General features: G+C 44.3%; 1 protein-coding gene across 1 annotated transcript in view; it reads left to right on the top strand.

Annotated features, from left to right (window-relative positions):
• Nucleotides 1-17,656: 17,656 nt before the first annotated feature.
• ol-gb1 (guanine nucleotide-binding protein beta subunit) overlaps nucleotides 17,657-18,963 on the top strand; it is a 33,842-nt gene continuing 32,535 nt past the window's right edge. Inside the window, exon 1 of the mRNA XM_023956220.1 lies at nucleotides 17,657-18,112. The gene's annotated coding sequence lies outside the window, so the exon portion shown is untranslated. The remainder of the gene's footprint in view (nucleotides 18,113-18,963) is intronic.

Below are 18,963 nucleotides of genomic sequence, written 5' to 3'. Positions count from 1 at the left end.
TAATCAGCATTCAGTAATCAATCATCAGCATTCAATAATCAATAATCAGCATTCAGTAATCAATCATCAGCATTCAATAATCAATAATCAGCATTCAGTAATTAATCATCAGCATTCAGTAATCAATCATCAGCATTCAGTAATCAATAATCAGCATTCAATAATCAATCATCAGCATTCAATAATCAATAATCAGCATTCAGTAATCAATCATCAGCATTCAGTAATCAATCATCAGCATTCAGTAATCAATAATCAGCATTCAGTAATCAATCATCAGCATTCAGTAATCAATCATCAGCATTCAGTAATCAATCATCAGCATTCAGTAATCAATCATCAGCATTCAGTAATCAATAATCAGCATTCAGTAATCAATCATCAGCATTCAGTAATCAATCATCAGCATTCAGTAATCAATCATCAGCATTCAATAATCAATAATCAGCATTCAGTAATCAATCATCAGCATTCAGTAATCAATAATCAGCATTCAATAATCAATAATCAGCATTCAGTAATCAATAATCAGCATTCAGTAATCAATCATCAGCATTCAATAATCAATAATCAGCATTCAGTAATCAATCATCAGCATTCAATAATCAATAAATAGCATTCAGTAATCAATCATCAGCATTCAGTAATCAATCATCAGCATTCAGTAATCAATAATCAGCATTCAGTAATCAATCATCAGCATTCAGTAATCAATCATCAGCATTCAGTAATCAATAATCAGCATTCAGTAATCAATCATCAGCATTCAGTAATCAATAATCAGCATTCAGTAATCAATAATCAGCATTCAATAATCAATCATCAGCATTCAGTAATCAATCATCAGCATTCAGTAATCAATAATCAGCATTCAGTAATCAATCATCAGCATTCAGTAATCAATCATCAGCATTCAGTAATCAATCATCAGCATTCAATAATCAATCATCAGCATTCAGTAATCAATCATCAGCATTCAGTAATCAATCATCAGCATTCAATAATCAATAATCAGCATTCAGTAATCAATCATCAGCATTCAGTAATCAATCATCAGCATTCAGTAATCAATCATCAGCATTCAATAATCAATAATCAGCATTCAGTAATCAATCATCAGCATTCAGTAATCAATCATCAGCATTCAGTAATCAATCATCAGCATTCAGTAATCATTATTCTGTGTCTGTGAATCTGCCATTAGCCAGTAGAGGAAACCATCTTTGACTTTGACATCAGTCTGGTCTCCAGACTGAAGTCCTTTCCTTGGACCTGCTAATGTTCTGTTTTTAAGGATCTGTGCTTCAGGAACTTTCAGGAACTTTAAGAACTTTAGGAACTGTTGGAGCTTTCAGGATGTTTTAGAACTTTTAACACAGGAGATTTCCTGCGGCGCCCCCTCTGATGGCGGCGTGGACCTGATGACGGGATCATGGGAATGGGATTGCTTCTCTGAGCGGTTTTTGGTGTAATCTCTGAAGAGCGGCCACGGGGCCAACCCCTGCAGTTCCGGCTGATAAAAGGGGGATTACAGGGATGATTTACTGCAGATTACGCCAAACAGCTCCACCGCTGCATTTGCATGCTGGCTCCACACGCCAGCACATGGCCGCTGCCACAAGAACCAGGCAGAGCACGCCGCCACTTTGGACCGAAGCGTGGTTTGGTCCTTTTCCATCATGATCCAGCAGTTAACCATCCTGACATCATCTAATCCTTGGATAATCACTTTAAATGCAGGAGTGGCGTCCACCGAGAAATCAGTTTTTTCAGGAACGTAAAGACGCTGCTGCTGCTGCAGTTGTTTCTGCTGCTGCTGCTGCTGCTGCTGCTGCTGCTGCAGATGCAGATGCTTCTGCTGCTGCTGCTGCTGCAGATGCTTCTCAGACGTCCGGTTCTTCCAGGCTGACTTCGGCCGGAAGGCTGAACGGAACACGGCTGAGAACAGCAGGAACTCAGAGCAGCAGCATCGTCCTCTATTTCTGCTCGACATATTGGCCGGCCGGCGCCCCACCAGGCTTTTCCACTGCAGCTTGCCAAGATCATTCAGAAGTGACTGTCTGCAGCTGACAGAGAACCCCCCCCCCCCCCCCATATGTTCACAGCCTAGTCGGGGGGGGGGGGGGGGGGCAGGAGCAATGAAGGGCCATAATGAGGCTTCAAAGCTACTTTAAAAACTTTTATGCAGCTGACAGAAAATAAAAGGGGGGGGGGGGGGGTTACAGGACTCAGGAGAAAGATCCATCTGAGAGGGAGGGGCGCTGCAGGTTTTCATATGCCTGCATGGCTGCAGGACCCATCTCTCATCACCATGGAGACAAACTACAGCGGCGTGGAGGCGCCGTCCTCGCTGAGCGGAGAGTTAGAGTGAAGGCTTAGAACCCACCAAGCAGCTGAAGTCCTCGGGTTCTGGTGGGCTGGTTCCTGATACTTTATCAGTAAACCCCCCACACACACGTTTCCTGGGACTGCCGTAACAAACAGCAGGACTCAAACCGGATCAAAGACCAGATTCAAGCATCGTCGTCCTGAATCATGGTCACAGGGTTTGGAGGTCCCGCCTAGCTGAGGCTTTGGTTCTGAACTCCCACCTGAAACCCTGGAGGTCAAAGGGAATACTTTGCTCTTTGTGGGGGTGTGGATGAATGTTAGCAGACCAGGAGCAGAAAACCCTCTGATACTTTACCCCAGGCGTGCTGTTGCCCCACAGCACAGTCATATTTTATGAGTCACAGCAGAACCAGACAGAACCGGACTTGTTGAGAATGTGTGGAGCAAAGCTTTCCAGATGGAGGGGAACCTGAAAGCAGTGCTGCTGCAGCTCTGAGCTTGGGTCATTGCGCCCTCTAGTGGACACAGGCATAAACAGCATAGCGGCACCTGCTGCAATAACTGTTACCAGCAGAGGTCGCCCCCTCCCCACCACAGGGACCCCCACCAAGCAGCCTGAAGCCCAAACCTGTTTCGTCTGCTTGGTTCAGTCAGACCCCAGATTCCAGCTGTGCTTCTCGGTCTCCGAGGCGTCTCATCCAGGTGACGTTCAGACCCAGACTTTCACACCTGACAGATGGATGGAGACCCCAGAGGCTGAGCATGGAGGCACCAACAGGTGGGGGTGTATCTGGGTAATAAATAATTATTTACAGATTTCATTTGAACAAACACAGTGACTGACCTGCTCAAGTTAAGGTGTGTGGCACCTGCATTTGGGTGCAGAGCAGCGGTGTGATGAATAATCGATTTATCCATGAATGGATTTATATTCCTACAGTCCAATCAGATCTTGTTACAAAATGAGATAAATCAGTCGATCTTGGAAGATCCCATTTGCCAAATACGGTATCTAAGATAAGATAAGATAAAGATACTTTATTGATCCCAGCTTGGGAAATTCAGTTGTTGCAGCGTCGGCCTTAGGCTCAAGATACAAACTTACACACAATAGATGACAGAGAACCAGAACAATCAATCGGAATCTGACAAAGTTACTACTCTGAGAGAAGGAATTTTTATTTGTGGAGGAGATTGAAACACAATTCCAGACAATTCAAAGGACTGGACAAGCCTTAAGAAGCATAAGAGCATCAAATCAAGAGATTCATTCATTCAACATCAACATTTTCATAAAACAAACCGGACTGAGTGATGTGTGGAGGGAACTACATCCATCTGAGAAAGATTACACTCACTACTCAGCAGCTCATAAAATACACTCAAGAATAGATTACTTCCTAGTGAATAACACAGACAAATACAGAGTCTTGAACTGCAATATAGGAATAGCGTATATATCAGAGCATAATTTCATACACCTGACTATACATCTGGACAACCAACCCCAGTGGCTGTTGCAGCACATCAGACAGAACACACACGTCTCTGGTTCCACTCAGGTTCATTCAACAGTTCATGGTGGATCTCCTGATGAACCTGGAGCTTGTGTCATTTCCACACACCCTTTTCTTTTCTTGTGATCCATTGAATCCTGTATCAGCCTGCCTATGTGCATGTTAACTTTAACAGGAGCAGTAGTATCGAGAACATCCTGAGAACACGTCAAACACCAACAACCTGCTAAAGCTTCCCCCTCATGGATGACTCGGGTCCACTGATGAATTCACCTGCATTCAGAAGAACCAGCCGTGTTCCTCAAACATGGATCTTCAGCCACAGTTCTGACTTCTGTCTTCCTCATGTCACTGACAGAACCTTTAGAACCCTAGAGAACCATGGGTTTTTTACACACATCCATTCAGTCTCCTTTACTGTAAAACCATCAACATCCAGAGTTTCTGGCTTGTAGCTTGGTCTATGTGGGGCCGGAAATCCTTTCAAAAGTTCCCACACTGGTGCCATACCAATTGGGCGTTTATGGGGGGGTACATTCCATAAATAACCTGCGATAGGCGAACTCCATAAAGGAGCATTCTAGATGTTTCCAGGCAGTAAAACCTCTCGCTAGTTTCTCTGATAGAGAGACGTTTTCAGACTTTTCTCAAAACTCAAACCTTCACAGAGTAAATCTGTCCAGGTTTAGAGAATGAAAACAAAGATCTGAATAGATTAAAGACTCAGCAAACTGAACGCGCCACATCTCTTTGCAAGAGGCAGATTGACAAGATCAGCAGCCAATCAGGATCCAGAATACAGTTCAGGGTTCAAAAGAAAATCTGCGAAAGGTGGACCCCAATAGAGCGAGGGACCACTGTGCCCCGAATTTGATTTTTGTTCATAACTGATTTTAAGAAATACTTTCAACAACATTCTGTACCATCTTGTCTTTGGTTGTTTCCTTTTTTTAAGTGTTTACTGTGAGTAAAAAAGGGAGAAAAGATGAGCTCAACATATGTGTGATAAAGTTTTACTAGATGTTGGATGTTTGAGGCTTCCTGCCACACCTGAGTAACCCAAATCCCTCCAGATGATTCCTTTCCAATTTGGCATCAAATGTTTAAATACTGGATAGGATGGAGTCCATTCAGTCAGAAGGATGGAACTTGATCCGTGGGCCTGTTTCTGTTTGTGTGGAACCGTCCCTTTCGTTAGCTGCATATGTGAACTGGGGATTGACGCCGTTTGAGTTCAAGTCCAGAAGTCCCAGTTTGAGACCATGTTTACAAAAACGGCTGGAAACTTGAAGAAAGCCTTTTATGGATTATGAATCTGTATGATGAGTACTCTACAGAATGAACTTTAATCATGTAGATGAGGATTATTGGGACATTTGTTTGATGGAAATGTTTGACTAAAATATGTTTAAGTTGGAGCTGCTGCCACCTCCAGCCGTTACACTAAAGGTTTTATTCACTTAAGTAGCCCCGAACCCAATTCTCTCCAGTTATGTGATTGCTTTCAGTAATCAAACCAGTAAAGTCTATGAAATGAGCATTTGGCGGATCTGGATGTAATCAGTTTAAAAAACAGATGTATTTTCAGGATGAAGAGCATGAAGACTGAAAGGCTTGAATGATAAAGAAACGGGACGTCCGATCCCTTCCAGAACTTCTGCAGCTTTCCTCAGACCTGGAAGACATCCGCAGAAGACGCCTCAGACCCAAACGCTTTCCAGATGGGTTGCTACATTCACAATCAAATGTGCTGAAATGTGTTTGGCTGTTTGAATCACCTCACCATGGGTTGCTTAACATTGAGCTGGGCCGCGGTTAGGCTCCTCCACAGATGGAGATGCGTCATGTTGAGATGGGTGTCACATGTCAGGCGCTCACGAGCGGCCATCTGTCTGCAGAAATGATACTGTGCAGACTTTTCCAGATGTACAGGAATCCACTCAAAGTGTTGTGGGGTGATGCTGAACCACTAAGCAGGTTCTTCTCACTGATCTCTTCAGACCAGCCGGGGATTTTGGGTCGTTCACACAGAGAAATGTGCCTCTTGACAATGATCAGGTGGGTGGGGGTCAGCATGGTGAAGTCACAGCAAAGAGGGTCCACCCTGGACAAACCAGCAGGTTCCTCCATCCTGCACAGGCAGGTGAAGGTCATGTCAGACCATTGAAAGAAAATCATTGAATGTTTGGAAATATTCGGACAGAAAATGGATTTCAGACGTGATTCTGGCTTTGACAGACTGGAACTAGCATGAACGCCATTATAATGGCTTGTGTTAACCGAAACATAGGGCAAACGTGGCTGCACCATATACAATGTCAGTTATTTACATGAATCAGTCCTTTTCAATAAAAAATCTAGCCACAGGGGTTGCAAGCCAGTTACTTCTGTGCCGGTCCCAAGCCCGGATAAATAGAGAGGGTTGCGTCAGGAAGGGCATCCGGCGTAAAAATTGCCAAAATAACCATGCGAATCATCCACAACACTTTAGACATACCGGATCGGTCGAGGCCCGGGTTAACAACGACCGCCACCGATGCTGTTAACCTACAGGGTGTCGGTGGAAATTTGACTACTGTTGGTCGAAGAAAGAGGGGAGGCAGAAGGGTCCGTGGCCAGAGAGAGAAGGGAAAAGGCAGGAACATAGGTTTGAGAATAGGGACTCTTAACGTTGGCACAATGACAGGGAAAGGCAGAGAGCTGGCAGACATGATGGAGAGAAGGAAGGTAGATGTACTGTGTGTGCAGGAGACAAGGTGGAAGGGCAGCAAGGCCCGTAGTATTGGAGGAGGATACAAACTGTTCTATCATGGTGTTGATAGGAAGAGAAACGGGGTAGGAGTGATTCTGAAGGGGGAGTTTGTAAACAGTGTTCTAGAGGTGAAAAGAGTCTCAGACAGGATAATGAGCCTAAAGTTAGAAATTGAAGGGGTGATGGTGAATGTAGTCAGTGGGTATGCGCCACAGGTTGGCTGTGAGTTAGAAGTGAAGGAGAGATTCTGGAGTGAGTTGGATGAGGTCATAGAGAGTTTTCCCAGAGGAGAGAGAGTTGTTATTGGAGCAGACTTTAATGGGCATGTTGGTGAGGGCAACAGAGGTGATGAGGAGGTGATGGGCAGGTTTGGTGTGAAGGAAAGGAATCTGGAGGGACAGATGGTGGTGGACTTTGCGAAGAGGATGGAAATGGCTGTAGTCAACACTTACTTCCAGAAGAGAGAGGAACATAGAGTGACATACAGAAGTGGAGGTAGGAGTACTCAGGTGGACTACATCCTATGTAGACGAGGTCATTTGAGAGAGGTTAATGACTGCAAAGTGGTGGTAGGAGAGAGTGTAGCTAGACAGCACCGCATGGTGGTGTGTAAGATGACTCTAGAGGTCAGGAAGAAGAAGAGAGGGAAAACAGAAAAGAAGACCAAGTGGTGGAAGCTACAGAATGAAGAAACTTGTGAGGAATTTAGGCAGAAGTTGAGACAGGTCCTGGGTGGTCAGGATGAGCTTCCAGATGACTGGGAAACTACAGCAGAGATTATCAGGGAAACAGGTAGGAAGGTGCTAGGTGTGTCATCTGGAAAGAGGAAAGACGGTAAAGACACTTGGTGGTGGAATGAGGAAGTACAGGAATGCGTCCAGAGGAAGAGGTTGGCTAAAAGGAAGTGGGATGTAGAAAGGACTGAGGAAGGTAGACAGGAGTACAAGGAAGCGCAGCGTAGAGTGAAGAGAGAGGTGGCAAAGGCCAAACAGAAAGCTTACGATGAGCTATATGACAGGTTAGACACAAAGGAAGGAGAGAAGGACTTGTACAGGCTAGCCAGACAGAGAGACAGAGATGGGAAGGACGTGCAACAGATAAGGGTGATTAAGGACAGAGATGGAAAGGTGCTAACAACCCAAGAGAGTGTACAGAAAAGATGGAAGGAGTATTTTGAGGAGCTGATGAACGAGGAAAATGACAGGGAAAGAAGGGAGGAAGATGTGGTTGTTGTGGAGCAGGAAGTAGCAGAGATTGGAAAGGATGAGGTTAGGAAGGCTCTGAAAAGGATGAAGAGCGGAAAGGCCGTTGGTCCTGATGACGTACCTGTGGAGGTATGGAAGTGCTTAGGAGAGACAGCAGTGGAATTTCTAACGAGGTTGTTCAATAGGATTCTAGAGAGTGAGAAGATGCCTGAGGAATGGAGGAGAAGCGTTCTGGTCCCGATCTTTAAGAACAAGGGTGACACGCAGAACTGCAGCAACTATAGAGGAATAAAGTTGATGAGCCACACAATGAAGCTGTGGGAAAGAGTAGTGGAAGCCAGGCTTAGGAAGAAGGTGGAGATTTGTGAGCAGCAGTATGGTTTCATGCCCCGTAAGAGCACCACTGATGCCATTTTTGCTTTGAGAATGTTGATGGAAAAGTACAGAGATGGTCAGAAGGAGCTGCATTGTGTGTTGGTAGATTTAGAGAAGGCGTATGACAGGGTGCCGAGGGAGGAGCTGTGGTACTGTATGAGGTCGTCTGGAGTGGCAGAGAAGTATGTCAGAGTAGTTCAGGACATGTATGAGAGAAGTATGACGGTGGTGAGATGTGCTGTAGGTCAGACAGAGGAGTTCAAGGTGGAGGTGGGACTACACCAAGGATCAGCTTTGAGTCCTTTTTTGTTTGCTATGCTGATGGACAGGCTGACAGACGAGGTAAGACAGGAATCTCCCTGGACAATGATGTTTGCGGATGACATTGTAATTTGCAGTGAGAGTAGAGAGCAGGTGGAGGAACAGCTAGAGAGGTGGAGGTTTGCTCTGGAAAGAAGAGGCATGAAGGTCAGTCGTAGTAAGACAGAATACATGTGTCTGAACGAGAGGGATCAAGGTAGAAGCGTTAGGTTACAGGGGGCTGAGGTGAAGAAGGTGCAGGGGCCTCATTTCTAAAACTTTGCGTAGGATTTGCGTCAGAAGTGGCGTACGGATGAAACATAGGACGTGCGTACGCACAGAAATATTCGGAGTTATAAAACCGTGCGCACGCACATCCTACGGATCTTTCCCTTAATAAATCACAACCAATTCTAAATGCAGCGCAGCTTTTGCGGCTTCATGACACGCCCATAGTTGCCCATAAATAGTCCGTGAAACGCCCACAAATTAATATTCATTGATTGCGAAACCATGGCAAACACCGAGAGGAAATCAAAAAAACGTAACTTCACTCAATGTGAAGTAGAAGTTATCGTTGGCGAGGTGGAAAAGAGGAGAATAATGTTGTTTGGAGGACACAGTGTGGGCATTACTAATGCCAAAAAGGCACGTGAGCGGCAAACGGTGGCAGACGCCGTTAATGCTGCAGCCTCACAACCTCGGACCGTGGCCGAAATAAAAAAGAAATGGTCGGACATCAAAGTCGAGGCAAAAAAACGTCTAGCGCTGACCCCCCCTACCCCCACCCCCACCCCCACCCCCCCACACACACACCCATGTCTGCCACGGGTGTGTGTGTGTGGGGGGGGGGGGACACCGGAGCTGACCCCTCCTGATGAGAGACTGGCGGCAATAATTGGGGAATCCCTTTTAAGTGGAGTGGTGACTGAGGCGCAGCGGGACACCGACGCGCCAGATGCACCGGGTGACACCCCCCCAAAAGCCCGCAGAGGTCCAACAGGACGGCTGGAGGAAGTCGGAACCGGCTCATAAGCCAGTCGTCCTCGTTTGCCAGCAAGTCTTCTTGCCGTTTAAAGATGCGTTCACTCCGAATTCTTCCATTTGCCACATCTTCTAAGAGCGCAAGATCAGCCATTGTGCGTCATTACGCATTGTGATGGAGCATTTTATTTCCCTCCATTTAATTACATCTGACAAGCTACAGATGTCGGTAATAATCCACGTGGAAATGGGAAATTGATCAGCGCAAATGTAATTTCTTGTTGCTTTCTGAATGGTTGAGACATACGCCATAAATTGTTTCATCAAAAATAAAACAAACTAAAGGCATATGCATGAAAACCATAATTCAGTAGCTTATGAAGAAATGTTTTACTATGAAAACAACTTTCCCTAGTGGACAATTAATGCATCTCTCTCTATCTATCCATCTGTCCACTTGTTCATTTCAATAGCAGGAGCATGTATGCAAATTTTGATAACATTAAGGAATACTTGTGCAATTTTTCACAACGCTTTAGTGTGATAGCAATCTCAGAAACGTGGTTCAATGCAGAGACGGGAGTTGAAAACTTTATTTTGGAGGGTTATGAACTCAGATACTGTAACAGACTAAACAAAGGTGGTGGAGGAGTTGCTCTATATGTGGATAAAACTCTGCATTTCAGAGTAGTGACCAGCATGACAGCTGTTGTTGACAATATGCTTGAATGTTTAACAATCGAAATCTCTCAAGAAAATCAAAAAAATATAGTTGTTAGTTGTATTTACAGAACACCTGGCTCAAATATGGATATGTTTACAGGCTGGATGGAGAAAATGTTTGTGGATAAAAATAAAGTAATTTTTGTATGTGGGGATTTTAACATTGACCTATTAAATCCTCATAAGATTAAAGCAGTTGAAGAATTTATTAACACCATGTACAGCATTTGCTTATTTCCAAGAATTACAAAACCAAGTAGGATAACTGCAAGTTGTGCAACATTAATTGATAACATATTCTCCAATGACACTGAAAATAAAACAGTTAATGGGTTGCTAGTTAATGAAATCAGTGACCATCTTCCAGTTTTCACAGTATATGACAGTAGTTATGTCAACCACAAGTTGCATTTCTCAATGGGATACAGACGAATTAAAACAGAAACCTCCATCAATGCATTTAAAACTGAGCTACTTGAGAATAATTGGGATGTGATTTATCAAAAAGAAACTGTTGATGAGGCTTATGAATATTTTTTGCGGATATTTGGTTCGATGTATGATAAACATTGTCCAGTTAAAAAGTTCAAGGAAAAAATTAAGTATTTCCATTGTCCATGGATTACAAAAGGACTGCAGAATGCATGTAAGAAAAAAAATACTCTTTACAAAAACTACTTAAAAAAGAGAACAAAAGAGGCCGAAATTAAATATAAAAAATACAAAAATAAGCTAACGCAGATCATAAGAACATGCAAGAAGGAATATTATGGAAAACTTTTAGAGGAAAACAAAAGTAATATCAAAAAAACATGGGGCATACTTAATACTATTCTAAGAAAGGGTAACAAGGAAGACTCCTATCCAAAGTATTTTATTAGTAAGAGTGAAGAAATAGATCAAAGGGAAGAGATTGCTAAAAGATTTAATGATTTCTTTGTAAACGTGGGACCTGAGTTAGAAAAGCAAATCCCAGATCCAGGAACATTTGGAAAGGATGTGCAAATGTTAATTGACAGAAATCCCAGTTCAATGGTTCTTAGCCCAGTAACTGAAAATGAAATATTAAAGACCGTGAGAGGAATGAAGGGTAAACTCTCTACTGATGTTAATGGCATTGATATGGCCTTGGTGAAAACAGTAATCAGTGGAATTCTGAAACCATTAGAATATATCTTCAATTTATCATTCCAAACAGGTTCATTTCCTAATCAAATGAAAATTGCAAAAGTTATACCATTGTACAAAACCGGGAACAAGCATCACTTCACAAACTATAGGCCAGTTTCTATGTTACCGCAGTTATCAAAGATTTTGGAAAAAATGTTCATAACCCAATTAAACTCTTTCATGGAAAAGCACAAGATACTGGACGAAGGACAGTATGGGTTCAGGTCAAATCCATCAACATCACTGGCCCTGATGAATGTAATAGAAAATATAACAAATGCTATTGATAATAAAAAACATGTAATCGGGGTATTTATTGACTTAAAAAAAGCTTTCGACACAATTAACCACTGTATATTAATTCATAAATTGGATCGGTATGGCATTAGGGGGTTAGTGCTAGACTGGATCAGAAGCTATTTGAGCAACAGAAAGCAGTTTGTAAAGGTTGAAGGTGCTTGTTCCCAATGTTTGGACATTGTTTGTGGTGTCCCTCAGGGGTCGGTTCTGGGACCAATATTGTTTATTTTATATATAATATATTTATTTCAGGTTTCTAACAAATTACGGCTAGTTCTATTTGCTGATGATACTAATGTGTTTTGTGATGGGGATGATCTGCAGCAACTCATAGAAATTGTTAAGAAGGAGATGGAAAAACTGAAGCTGTGGTTTGATGTAAATAAGCTTTCACTAAATTTAAGTAAAACAAAAATGATGTTATTTGGTCACCATAAGGGTAAAAATATTAACATTGACATGCACATAAATGGGGTGAAACTTGAAAGAATTTATGAAAATAAATTTCTTGGGGTCATAATTGATGACAAACTTACCTGGAAAGCACATATTAGCTACATACAAGCTAAACTATCCAGAAGTATTTCTGTCTTAAATAAAGCTAAACTGGTTCTGGACCACAAATCACTCCACATGTTATACTGTACATTAGTTTTACCATATTTTTCTTATTGTGTAGAGGTTTGGGGGAACAACTATAAAACAACGTTACATTCACTTTCAATACTTCAGAAGAGAGCAATACGAATCATACACAAAGTCAGTTACCTTGAACACACAAATAAATTATTCATAGAATCAAAATTACTCAAATTTTACGATCTAGTAGAGTATTGTACCGCTCAAATAATATTCAAGCCCAAAAACAATTTATTACCCACAAATATCCAAAGGTTATTTATTACAAAAGAGGAAAAATACAATTTTAGGGAAAAAGATACATTTGTCATACATAAAGCACGTACAAATAAAAAGAGATTCTGTGTTTCAATTTGTGGAGTGAAGTTGTGGAACAGAACCAGTAAATGCTTGAAACAATGTCCAAACATAAAATAATTTAAATATAGATACAGGAAGATGATCATGGATAAATATGTGCAAATACAAAAAAATACAGAATGTCAGCATTTATAAATCTGCATACTTTGACAATACGTTTTGTTATTCATTTGTATGTTGTTTGGAAATGAAAATTACATGTATATATGTACATATACACTTGGGTAGGGCCCTGGACTCTAATGGTGGGAAAGTAAGGGCTTAGGGTAAAGGGGGGTGAGAGTTTATAAGATTTTTCTTCTTCTCACTCCCTTTTGGACTGGTGTTTATATCATTTTGTTTTGTTTTGTTTTGTATAATTTACTTGTCTTTTTCTTGTTTTTGTAAGTTTTGTCTCGTTCTTGTCTTATTCTGTTATTTTACATTTGTTTCACTAGTCCAAAATAAAAAAAGACTACTACTACTACTATCTGTCTGTCTGATTGCACCTCTATCTGCTCCGCCAGACGGACACACTGACGGGAATATCAGTTTTGTACATTATTTCGTTCTGTTAAATATATTATTTATGAGGATGAATTGCACAACATGCCAATATTGCAGAACATATTTCACTTTTCTTTTTGCAAATAAATGTTCATTTGAATTTCTGTGGTAATTTTGTTTGCTTCACTGCTGATCGATCAAACGGGTGTTTGTGTAGGCTGTTAATTGTAAGACTTGCTTTGTGAAGTCTTCATGTTATTTCTGAGAGGCAGTATTGTCATTTTCACTTTCACGTGTTTCTTCCATCTGCCGACGGTGTCGCCGTTTCTCATTTCACCCGTTTTTGTGCGTACGCCTGGGTCAGAGCTTGCGTGGAGGACCGCACATTTTCCCGTCAAGTTTGCTTTTTATAAATCTCAACTATTGCGTAGAGAGTGGCGTACGCCTTCTTTTGTGCGTACGCAACCTTTAGAAATGAGGCCCCAGGAGTTTAAGTACTTGGGGTCAACAGTTCAGTGTGATGGGGAGTGTGGAAAAGAGGTGAAGAGGCGAGTGCAGGCAGGTTGGAGCGGTTGGAGGAAAGTGTCAGGAGTGTTGTGTGACAGAAGAGTGTCAGCAAGACTCAAAGGAAAGGTGTACAAGACAGTGGTGAGACCAGCTCTGCTCTATGGGTTAGAGACGGTAGCAGTGAGACAGAGACAAGAGGCTGAGATGGAGGTAGCGGAGATGAAGATGTTGAGGTTCTCCTTAGGAGTGACCAGGTTAGACAGGATAAGGAACGAGTACATCAGAGGGACGGCTCATGTTGCCTGTGTTGGCGACAAAGTCAGAGAAGCCAGACTGAGATGGTTTGGACATGTTCAGAGGAGGGATAGTGGATATATTGGTAGAAGGATGTTGGAGATGGAGCTGCCTGGCAGGAGGGCAAGAGGACGGCCAAAGAGGAGATATATGGATGTCTTAACAGAGGACATGAAGTTGGCTAATGTTAGGGTAGAAGATGTCCATGATAGAGTGAGGTGGAAAACGATGATTCGCTGTGGCGACCCCTGATGGGAAAAGCCGAAAGAGAAAGAAGAGTCCTTTTCAATGAATGGGTCCATTTCAGAATTTTCCTTTATTTATATTGGACCACAAGACGGTCAAATCCAGCACAGGTCCACTTGAATGAGCGGCAAAATGTTCCAAGGAAGAAGATTTTCAGTCCAGTTGAAATGAATCAACTAGAAGACATGGTAGTTTGATAATTGCAGAACTGACCTCCACCACCAGGGGGCGTCTGCTGTGACTAGTACTTGTTTGACCTACTCGAAGACCTGTCACTTGTTCACCTGTTGGCACATCCCTTCAGCGGCCGCCACAGTGAATCGGCTTCCACTGATCCGCACAGGTGGTTTAGCTGAGATTTTCAGGCTTTTCCTGACACAACCCTGTATTTTTGGGCTGGGGACCGGCCGTCACGGGGGGGGGTCCAGACTTGGCCCCCCTCACTGCTTCATAGTTAGGCAGCTGAGAGAGGCCTGTCATCAGATACCAAAACTGCTAAATAGCATAGAACAGAGCTCTGTGTGCATTTCAGCCTTCCATGAATCAAATTCATTCAGGTCTTCTCTGAGTCTTCAGAGGGTTCGGGTCAGTCCTGACCCACCTTGAATCAAACAAGAGCAGAAGATTGGTTCTCTGTTAAGGATAAAGGTGGAAAGATTTCATGTAATCCATGGACACCAGTGAAGATCACGAATCATTGAAGAAAAAAGGTTCAGAGCACTGTCTAGTGGGTCTAGATGACCCAACTCCCAATGTTAAAGTGCCTAGGATAGAACAAGGGTTACTGCAGGGACTCGCACTGACAGTGTAGACTCGATGAACCTCTGAGGCCTGTTTAGGGACTGTGGGAGGAACTGGAGAAGACCCAAATGCCACACAGATAGAGCCCAGCTGGGATCGGAACCGTGACGTTTTCGTAGAATCCATTCTTGTTTCAAATTCCAAATGAAGGACTGGCATCTTTTGTTTCATATGTCCTCCTTCAAACCATGGTCTTTGTTCAACATTCATATCAAACATTTAAGCGAAACTTCTGATGTTTCATCACAGAAAAGGGGGAAAACATCCGTGAACACATGTGAACAGCACATGTGAACAGCACATGAAAACAGCACATGTGAACAGCACATGAAAACAGCACATGAGAACAGCACATGAAAACAGCACATGAGAACAGCACATGTGAACAGCACATGTGAACAGCACATGAGAACAGCCCATGTGAACAGCACATGAGAACAGCACATGTGAACAGCACATGTGAACAGCACATGAAAACAGCACATGTGAACAGGACATGTGAACAGCAAATGTGAACAGCAGATGGCAGTGATGCCCTGCAGCGCTGCAAACGCTCTGACCTCTCTGAGAGATACATGCAGTAAGCAGTTATCAGAGATTGGAGGAGATTATACTAAATCAGATTACTGTACACCAACCTGCCTATAAAAAGCATGTCATTAAGAGCTTAGCCTCATGTAATGTCACTTGTTTTATAAAATCATGTTTTGCTGGTTTTAATCTGGTTTCTCCTCTGATCTTTCACTAATGCTGTCCGATAGAGCTACTTACTGTCCGTGTTGAAGCGGCCGTGGAGTTCACGTGTTCACATCACATCCAGACACAAAGAGACCTCATTTTTCTTTGGGGTGACTCGTTTACATGACAAAACCAGACATGAGCGCCCGTGCTGCAGGGGTAGGCGGTCAACCCCTGATGGGAATACCGTAGGTTCAATGGCTGCCCATACGTCGAGGTGTCCTTGGGAAAGACACTGAAGCCTGCCTTGTCTCTGATGGAAGGGGGGGTTCAGTGACTCGTCCAGGGACATGCTGCCTCACACACTTCAGTGTGCGAGTGGAACTGTGACTGTAAAGCTCTCGGTTCCCTGGTGAAGGTAGAAAAGCTCTGTGCAAGTCTACACACCATCATCTCTGCAGCAGTAAACACAACATTAGGATGAAATGAAGAACCATCTCCAAACCACTGTTTAATAAGAAGAGCACAGTAACAGCACAGACGACCAAAGAATGTGTTGGACTAGGACTGGTTTCTGTCCACTTCAGGAGCGGTTGTTTTGCTCATCACTGGTCCTTCAGGACCTTCACGTGTGAAGGAAGAGGTGTCTCCAGGAGCAACTGCATCCCTGAGGCCTTCACCTGGGAATGGATGAACGGCTGAAAAGATGGATGTTTCTGAAAATAAAATGAAGACTTCCAACAAAGCTGCCATAAGGAGGTCTTCCAGTGGAAAGTCTGAAAACACAAATCCAGCAGAGACCCAGCAGCTGCTCTCCAGACAGAACAGCAGCTCCTTGGTTTCCAAGCAGGCTGCGCCGTCTCAGAGGACGCCACTGTTCCACTCCTCCAGGTAACGCCGTGACCCACTGAGCATCACCCCCTCCCTGTGGGGGTTCAATGCTCTGTCCTCCTGCTGCCGGTAACCATCAGGTCTGCAGTGAAGTCCACCCACTCTGCAGGAACAAATCCCTGCTGACGTCTTCCTTCATCCACCAGAGGAAAGATGCAGCAAAGTCAACAGATCAGCAACTCACCTCTAGCTTATGTTACAGACACCATCCGGGTGTCAGAACTCAATCAGAGGAAAACACCACTATTCTCTTCAAACTACACATTTCAAAGAAATGATGGAACCCTGTAATGGCTGTGCCACAGTGGACAGGCGGGTCGTCTGTCCAACTCTGCAGGCAGGGTGCATTTGTATTGCAAATGTGTGCATTTTGTAGTTTCACAGTTACAAACCGAGGAGACTCGTTTGAATAGAATTTTTCATTTAATAAATAACATTAAAATAAAGGGGATCTAACATTTATTTCATTTCATTGAAAATTGTCTTTGGAGGTAAACTGAATAAATGTGCTGCGTTTTTAATGTTCCAGGACTCTATATTTCTGTTTGTGGCTGTACTCTTAGAGCTGATTGTGTATCAAAATAAATGTTTAATTTTGTTACATGTTGGAACGAAGTTACTCCTGTTTAGAAAAGTCTTATTAGTATTAGAATAAGTCCATTGGCGCGTGTGTTTGCAGCACATCATCCCTTCCTTACAACCGCACAGAGACTGGATTCTTTTCTGCTCTGATGCCACTTCAGGGTCGAAACATTTTCCCGGAAACAGAAGCATCGAGCTTTTCTCCGATATTTGTGTTTACCTTTGCGTCTTTTCTGACATGTATTACCTTTAATTAAATGTTTAGTGTTATATCAATCCCATCGTTAGTTTGTTGTTGTTGTGTTGTTGTTGCTTTACATCACATTGATCAACTGAGAAAATAAACACGTAAGGCCTGCTGCACTAACGTGACTACGGAACGAGGACTCGTTTCCTAAATATTGGCCGTGGCCCGTCACTTCAAAAACAATCGTTCCATAAGCGTTCGGCGGGGGTCTTGGGCAGATTGGGGGGTCATTTTCGGCGGGATGCCGCCGTTCTGCCAAAGATGGCAGCATTTCCGGATCCCCTGAAGTGGTCGCCGACCCTTCGCCTTGCGTTGTGACGCTTTCGTAACGTGGGGTTTCCCGGAGCAGAATGCAGGGTTACCGCGCCCATCTGTGCTGTTTGATGGCCCGAGGAAGAAGCGACTGAGATCCAGGCGTGAAGGCACAAACCGGGCCGTCATCGGTTGGAAAGACGACAACGGGTACTTGCTGGAAGCTGGAATTCGCGCGGAGAACCGGGGAAGCTTCGTCGGGACTCTCGATCCGTCTGCCTGGCTGAACACCGCCGGTCTGTGCGCCCGTGTGCCCCCCCCCCCCCCCCTCGGCGGCTCTGACTGGGTTCGGGGAGTGCCGCTCCTCGGTGATTAAACTCCATCGTTACGAGCGACCGGGTTGCTGGTTGAACGACCACGTCCGTTGTTTCCGGTCAATGTGATTCAAACACCGACAGGCTTCGTCTGAAAGGTGAGTCCGCGCTCCGCCGAGCTCCAGGAAATGCTTTGTACCTGCAGCTGTTAGCCCGCCGAGCCGGAACCCGAAGGGTTAAGCGGACCGGAGGCTCAGCTAGCCTCGCTAGCTCCTTCGGTTTGGGTGGGTGTCAGGGCTCTAGAACCGACCCCCCCCCCCCCCCCCCGTATTATCACGGGTGTCGGTCCAGATGAGTGGCGTTTAGTCGGTTCTCTGCGGGATAATGTGCGGTCTCAGTGGCTGGGCTAACGGTAATTAGCGGGTTAGTTTGGGACTGCTCGCTGGTTAGCTAGCGCCCCTCCGATGTCCGGGCACCCCTCCACCCCCACGGTTATCGGATCCAGCGGAACCGAACCCGTTCCGATTAGTTAGCCCGTTTGGTTAGGATCTTTGGCCCGGTGGAAGGGGACGGGCTCAGATGCGGTGCGCCGCGTCGGCCTCCGTTCAGTCGGCGGCATAGATTTCCTGGTGGGCTGATTAGCTTCATTTATGAGACTGAAGTTACCGCCGCGTTACTCGAGTACTTCTACAAACACGAGTATTTTCACGAGTCTAACTCTCGGGTCCTCCCTGAACCGTAGCATCACGAATTAACGACGGGGGTCTAAAAATGGCTACTCGTCCTCCACCCCCACTATCCGTAGTCCTCCGCGTTACCGTCCGCGGTACCGTCCACTTCTGCGGCCTCGGCGATCTCCGGTGTTCAGACTGCGACAAACGCGTTTCTTTCTGACCGTGAAGGCGGACGGCCGCGTGGTCATTTACCCAAAGACCACCGGGAAACCGAAAATCCCGTCCGTGGCCGTTTGTTCTCCGGGACCCGCAGCGAAGCAACGCCTCTGGTTTCC

The sequence above is a fragment of the Oryzias latipes genome, chromosome 7 (assembly GCF_002234675.1).
Source record: "Oryzias latipes chromosome 7, ASM223467v1".
NCBI classification, from domain to species: Eukaryota; Metazoa; Chordata; class Actinopteri; order Beloniformes; family Adrianichthyidae; genus Oryzias; species Oryzias latipes.
The sequence above is the reverse complement of the archived record's forward strand: the minus strand, read 5'-3'. Positions and strand labels throughout refer to the sequence as shown.